Raw genomic sequence first — 6423 nt, 5'->3', positions numbered from 1 at the left:
CATAATTTATCATATCTCACTATAAAAACATGTTAGGAGAGTAAACAATAGTAAACACGCAGTCTAGACGATTGTTTTTTCCATTATTTTTTCATGTATTGGTGAATTGGTCGAGTATACATGGTATAGAAAGATTATCAAAATAATTTACGAAAACTTACGTCCTGTAGAAAGTTTCAAGGCGAACTATTTTCAGTACGTGCACGGGAAAATATATATTCATTTAAATATTTCGGAAACATACGGCCCACCAACCGCATGTGTATGGAAAATAATAATTTGACCTTGCCTTGGTCAAATTCTACCTCCATGGTCAAATCATTAAAAATATAAAAAAAAGGTGTATAATACGTAAAGAAAAATAATATAATAGGGAAGGGGGTCGGAAAGGTATATGCCGAGTGAATATCTCATTAAAAGGATGGAAAGTGTGTTTTATGTAGAGGGAGGTGTGCTGTAGAAAAATATTACACCCGACAGGTTTCAATGAAGAAATAAGATTCAATGTCGTGTCCGATGGAAAATATACTTAATATTGTTTCTTGTTCATATCCTCCTCGTACTCCTATCTTCTACTCTTGCTCTCTGATTCTACTCATCGATTCCTCCCCCCTCCTCCTCCATCCTCCTCCATCCCCCTTCTCCTCCTCCATCCCCCTCCCGAGGGGGGGGGCAACTTACCTTGACGAGTGGATACCATGCGCGACCAAAAAACACGTAAAAATTGTGTGTGTTTTTTCAAAATAGGGCACGCTACGTACGTAACGTAATAAGGGTATCAAAAACACTAAAATAATGAAAAAAGGGTATCTATTTCGTTAGGAAAACTACGTGTTTAGGGTCAAATTTGCGAGGGTGTAAAAACATGTTTTATAAAGGCTGTACTGTTTGCCCCAAGAGTCAATACTACGTGTTTAGAGTAGACGATTTGCGCGAGATGTGGGAGGTACGTGGGGCTGTACTAAACCCAATGATGTAGGTAAAGGTAAAACCGACGACCGACGTCCGTGACATAACAATAAAAATATCGCTGTACTTGTTTAGGGGTCAATTCACGGAAAATACGTGTTTAGGGTGCTTTTCGAGACCCCATGGTCGCGCATGGTATCCACTCGTCAATTGAAGTGCCCCCCCCCGGATCCCCTTCCTCCTCCGACCTCCCCATCCTCTTCCGTCTCTTCCTTCATCCTCCTATTTCATCCTGCTCCTCCATCCTTCTTAATTCTCCTCCTCCTGCCTCCTCCTTCGCTTAATCCATCCTCCTCCTTCCGCTACTCCTCATCCTTCTCCTTCTTCTTCTTCCTCTTCTTCTTCTTCTTCTTCCTACTTCTTCCTCTTTTTTTTTTTTCTTCCTTCTTCTTCCTCTTCTTTTTCTTCTCCTTCTTCTTCCTCTTCTTTGTCGTCCTCTCCTCCTGACCCAGCTCAATCATCGTCTTCTCAACGCCACCGAACTAAATGGGTGAAAAATGCCGCGTTATTCTATGACCGTATGCAGCGAGGGGGAGGGGGTAGGGCTATAGTTGCCCCTGAATTGTTGAAAACACACACACATTATTTTTAAGGGGGGGGGGTTGTTTATTTGTTTGCTGGGTTTGGGGGTTGAAAATATGGAGAAAATCTACGAAAAATTGCGTATCTAATTTCTAAATTTCCCTATCAGAAATGCACAATTTGCGGGGGCGTCCTACGTGGCCTTGAGGTTACGACTCTCGTCTTTCAATATGAGGGACGTGGGTTCGATTCCTAACCATGGCGTGTTTTCCTTCAGCAAGAATTTACCCACATTGTGCTGCACTCAATCCAGGTGAGGTGCATGGTTACCCGGTAGGAAGAAATTCCTCGAATGCTTGAGCGCCTGAATGGTGGCTCGGCTACTACAGCCAGGGTAATTATTTTTAGACCAAATGTTAAGCGCAGAAGAGTATATTGATATAGTAGCTGCGCTAACCCACTGCATCCCGTTCATGAGGCGGTCGCACTATGAGCCAAAATACCCGGCAAAACTTTGGTTTTGCAAAAGGTTTCAAGGCAAACTATTTCAGTATAATCAGGGAAGCAAACATACGGTCCACAAAAAACTCATCTGATTATGACCTTGCCTTAAACTATATCAATCTCGTTTTATTGGTACTTTCAAGGTTGAAATAGGCCTACTAAAAATTCAATGTATTGCTTTTGATTGAATCTTATGCGACCTCCTCCATAAAAAATATAGGAGCGATTGTTTATAAATCTAGGCATCAAGAGTGTATGAAATCATTCCGCTGGAAAACTTTCATCGGAACAAGAGCAGTTTTATTATTATCCAGGTTAGAGCATTCTACTTACGAGATCTCGAGAATCCAGTCAGATTGAGATTCAGAATCCATAGGTAAGCCTCTTCTCTTAACCCCCTCTATACCAACGCTACTTCCATGCAGTTCTCGCTACGTCAACGAAAATTACCATGACGCAGTGGGAACTGCTACAGCGTATACCGAGAGCGTACCCCCATTACACCAACGCTACGTCCATGCAGTTCTCGATACGTCAAAGAAAAATGGCCATGACGCAGTGGGAACTGCTGCAGCGTACTAGCTGAAAGCGTAGCGAGAACTGTTATTGACGTGGCATAGTCTGCATGATCTCCGGAGACAAATTTTCCGCTACGTGGACTTTGAACATGTCCAAAGTCCACGTAGCGGGAGCGCCGTCTGAGCAGTGCGTAGTACTGACGCACTAAGGACCTACTTATCGCGTACTAAAAGCTCCATCGACGTAACATAGACGTAGCGGACACGGAAAGAACACCACTAACGCGCAATGAACGTATCAAGGACGTAGCATGCACGGGACGATTTCATATTTTTCGAAAACAAGGAAGTTATCGCTACGTCCGTGGCATTTTTTTCGGAATTTCAAGGACGTAGCGGAAACTTCCTCCGGTGTAATGGGGCATAAACGAAGCTGGTGCCACGTTGGTTTGCTTCTGAACTTCAAGAACGTAGCGGAAACTTTATCTGGTGTGCATGATCTCGGGAGACATATTATCCGAGACTTGCACTTTGAACGGAAAGACGGTAAAACATAAATTCGGTTCCCCCCCCCTTAGGTTGAATATCAATTCGGTGCACCTATGTCGAACATCGATTCGGTGCCCTCTAGGTCGGACATCAATGCAGTGCCCCTAGGTCGAAAATAAATTCGGCGCCCCTGTATCGAACTTCAATTTAGCGCCGCTATGTCAAACATCAATTCGGCGCCATCCTAGGTTGAAGATCAATTCGGCGTCCTTATGTCGAATTTTAATTCGCCCCCCCCCCATATGTCGAATTTGAATTCGGCGCCCCCTAGGTCAGTGATTCGGCGCCCCCCCCCCCCCCTAGGTCGGACATAAACTCGGCGTCCCTAGGTAGAACATCAATTCGGGGCTCCTATGTTATTGACATAATAGTCTGCATGATCTCCAGAGACTTGCACTTTGAACAGAAAGACGTAGCAACAACTCTGTCTTCTGCGCGGCCGCCACGCGTATTCAGTTGTCTTCTTCGGAATTTCAGCAACGTATCAGGAACATCACCTGGATGTATTAGATCTAATACATCCAGGTGATGTTCCTGATACGTTGCTGAAATTCCGAAGAAAACCTATGAAGCGTCATCACCAACTTCATTTGATTTTCTAAAACAATTGTGAAATTGTCAAGTGCATGCTACGTCCGCGCCACGTCCTTGTGAAGTTACCACTAGGTCTATTTTGCGTGCAGAAGCTGCCCATCCTGCGTCAAAACGGTTCCCGCTACGTTCCTGACTACATCCAGCAGATTATGGACCTGTACATTCGTCTGCTTGGACGTAGCGACAATTGGGCGTGTGTGGTGGTCGCGTAGTATGTTACAGTAGACATGGACAGAGTTGTTGCCACGTTCTTTCCGTGTCCGCTTCGTTTATATATGCTACGTCGATAGAGTTGTTAGTAGGTCGATCTTACTGCAGTGCGTCAATAAATGTTAAAACGGCGACCTCGCTACGTGGACTTTGGACATGTTCAAAGTCCACGTATCGGAAAATGGGTCTCCAGAGATCATGCAGACTATGCCACGTCAATAATAGATCTTGCGGGAGTTCTTGCTACAGTACGCTGTAGCAGTTCCCACTGCGTCATGGCAATTTTTCTTTGACGAGGTACAACAAGTCGCGTACTCTGCTAGATAATTCGGAACGTAGCGGGAACCGTTTCGACGCAGCATGGACCGCTACTGCGTGCAGAATAAACTTTGTGGGAACACCGCACAAGCAACATAAACTTCACAATGACGTGGTGCGGGCGCCCCCTAGGTTGAACATGAATTGGGCGCCCCCTATATCGAACTTCAATTTGGCGCCCCCCCCCCCTAGGTCAGACATCGATTCGGCGCCCCCTCCCCTCACCCAAGTTGAACATCAATTCGGCTCCCCTTCCTTATTTTTGTTTCCCCCTTCTCTCTTTCTTTTCCCCCTGTTTTTCTTCTTTCCCTCCTTTTTTCTCCCCTTGTCTTTCCCTCTCTTTTCTTCCTCTTTTTACGCGCCCCCTTTTTCACCTACCCGGGGGGGGGGGGGGCGGTGAAAGCACCCCCTGGATACGCGCATGCACTTGATGCGCTAGTGCCCTTTGGCAAGGCATTAATCCTCATTACCAGGCCCATCGGAGAGGACTTTATGACGTCGGTCCTCTGGTTGCTTGCTTCTAAACATTCATGCTTAGCAACCAGGTTAAAAAAATCACCACCATTTACCATTTATAGAAGTTTTCCCCAAATAAAAATCAAGGAATATAAAAGTTCGATGTTTGTAATATACAAAAAAAATCGAAAACAAAAACACGGTATATCTAGAAATGATTTAAATGAGGAATCTTAATAAATTTAGAGCAGTTTTCAATAAACTTTGCATTCAATGGTAAACACATTCTTTTCTCACGATTGTGGTATGATATTACAGAGCGTCACTGTACTTTTTATATATACTTTAAAAATAAAGGTTACCAAATATTGGATTTAGATGGAATGTCTGGTTTACGTAACGGAAATTGCTGTGCAAATCTTACTTCATGTTGTGAAATTGACATATGAAACATGATCTTTCTTTCCTTACATTATACGTTTATGCTAAAAAGTTTAAAAGACGTGCACGCAATTAAGCTCAAACTTTTTAAAAAAAAGTAGGAAATGAGTAACTAACGCTCAAAATCGCGCTGGGCTCCTGACTGACACACAGAAGCGTTCTATTTTACTTTTGAAATAATTGACAAGTAATTCCCTTTTTTCTAAATGCTTGTATGTTTGATATTTATGCCATATTTATATATATATATATATATCATTTTCTTTTAATAATCTTTTAGACTCACATCATCATGATTTCGAAAACCATCATTTCCTTTTTCGTTCTCGTCGCTATCGTGGGTGTGGCGATGAGTAGGATCGTTTCTGAGGAAGATGTCGGTAAGTTTGACTCACATACACCCCCCACACACACATCCACCCTCCCTCAAACATCTTCCTACATGACTGACGATATGAATATTACAAATCTGTTTCACGCTTTTTTTTTCTTCTTTTTTTTTGCATGGGTGGTGGGTTTATTTTGATAAGACAGCAAACGCCAAGTTCTTTCTGAAAACAATGTTCTGTAAAATTGCATTTCTATATTGAATTTTGTATCAGTTTTGTAACAAAGGTTGACTACTTCGATTACCTTGGACCCTCAGACATGTACATGTATGTCTAATCCTTGATTCTCGTGATATTGTATCCCCATGCATAGATGTTTTTAAAATTAGCCATAGTTCAAAGGGATGCTCAAAATTATAAAGCCCGGCTTTCAGTACTCCAACATATGTACAATACTGTACGTTGGTAAAATCAGAGTAACGTCTGTTTGTTTGTTTGTTTTAGTTTTTTTCCATCGAATTCCCAAATGTTTCGGACATAAATCTATATATGACTTACCGTATGCATTTTTGTGTGATTTGAATAATTAAGTCTCTTTTTTTCATGTGTTTTATTGAATAAATATCATAAGAACATAAACAAAAAATATCAATGATTTTAATAATAATAATAATCAACAACAACAACAAAAATAAAGCTTACCGTATGTATTATTTTGCAGCATTGGAAGACTGCTTTGATCCGTGCAGATTGGAAATTTGCCGGTTTAATATTCATGCCGAGTGTAAGATGAACTTGGGTACAAACCGTGTCGAATGGTATTTTAATGGAGAGGTGATCGATTGTGGTAAGATGAATTGTCGCTTCATTGTAAAAACGCTGTTTAAAAATTCAAGCAGGTTGTTTAAGCCTGTCACTCTAACAGCAATTGTTTAAAGTTTGAAACAAGTTGTTTAATCTTTCTTGACAAGATGTCGAAAAAGTTTAAAGGATTTAAAAAAATGGAAACAATT

Source organism: Lytechinus pictus, chromosome 6 (assembly GCF_037042905.1).
Source record: "Lytechinus pictus isolate F3 Inbred chromosome 6, Lp3.0, whole genome shotgun sequence".
NCBI classification, from domain to species: Eukaryota; Metazoa; Echinodermata; class Echinoidea; order Temnopleuroida; family Toxopneustidae; genus Lytechinus; species Lytechinus pictus.
The sequence above is the reverse complement of the archived record's forward strand: the minus strand, read 5'-3'. Positions refer to the sequence as shown.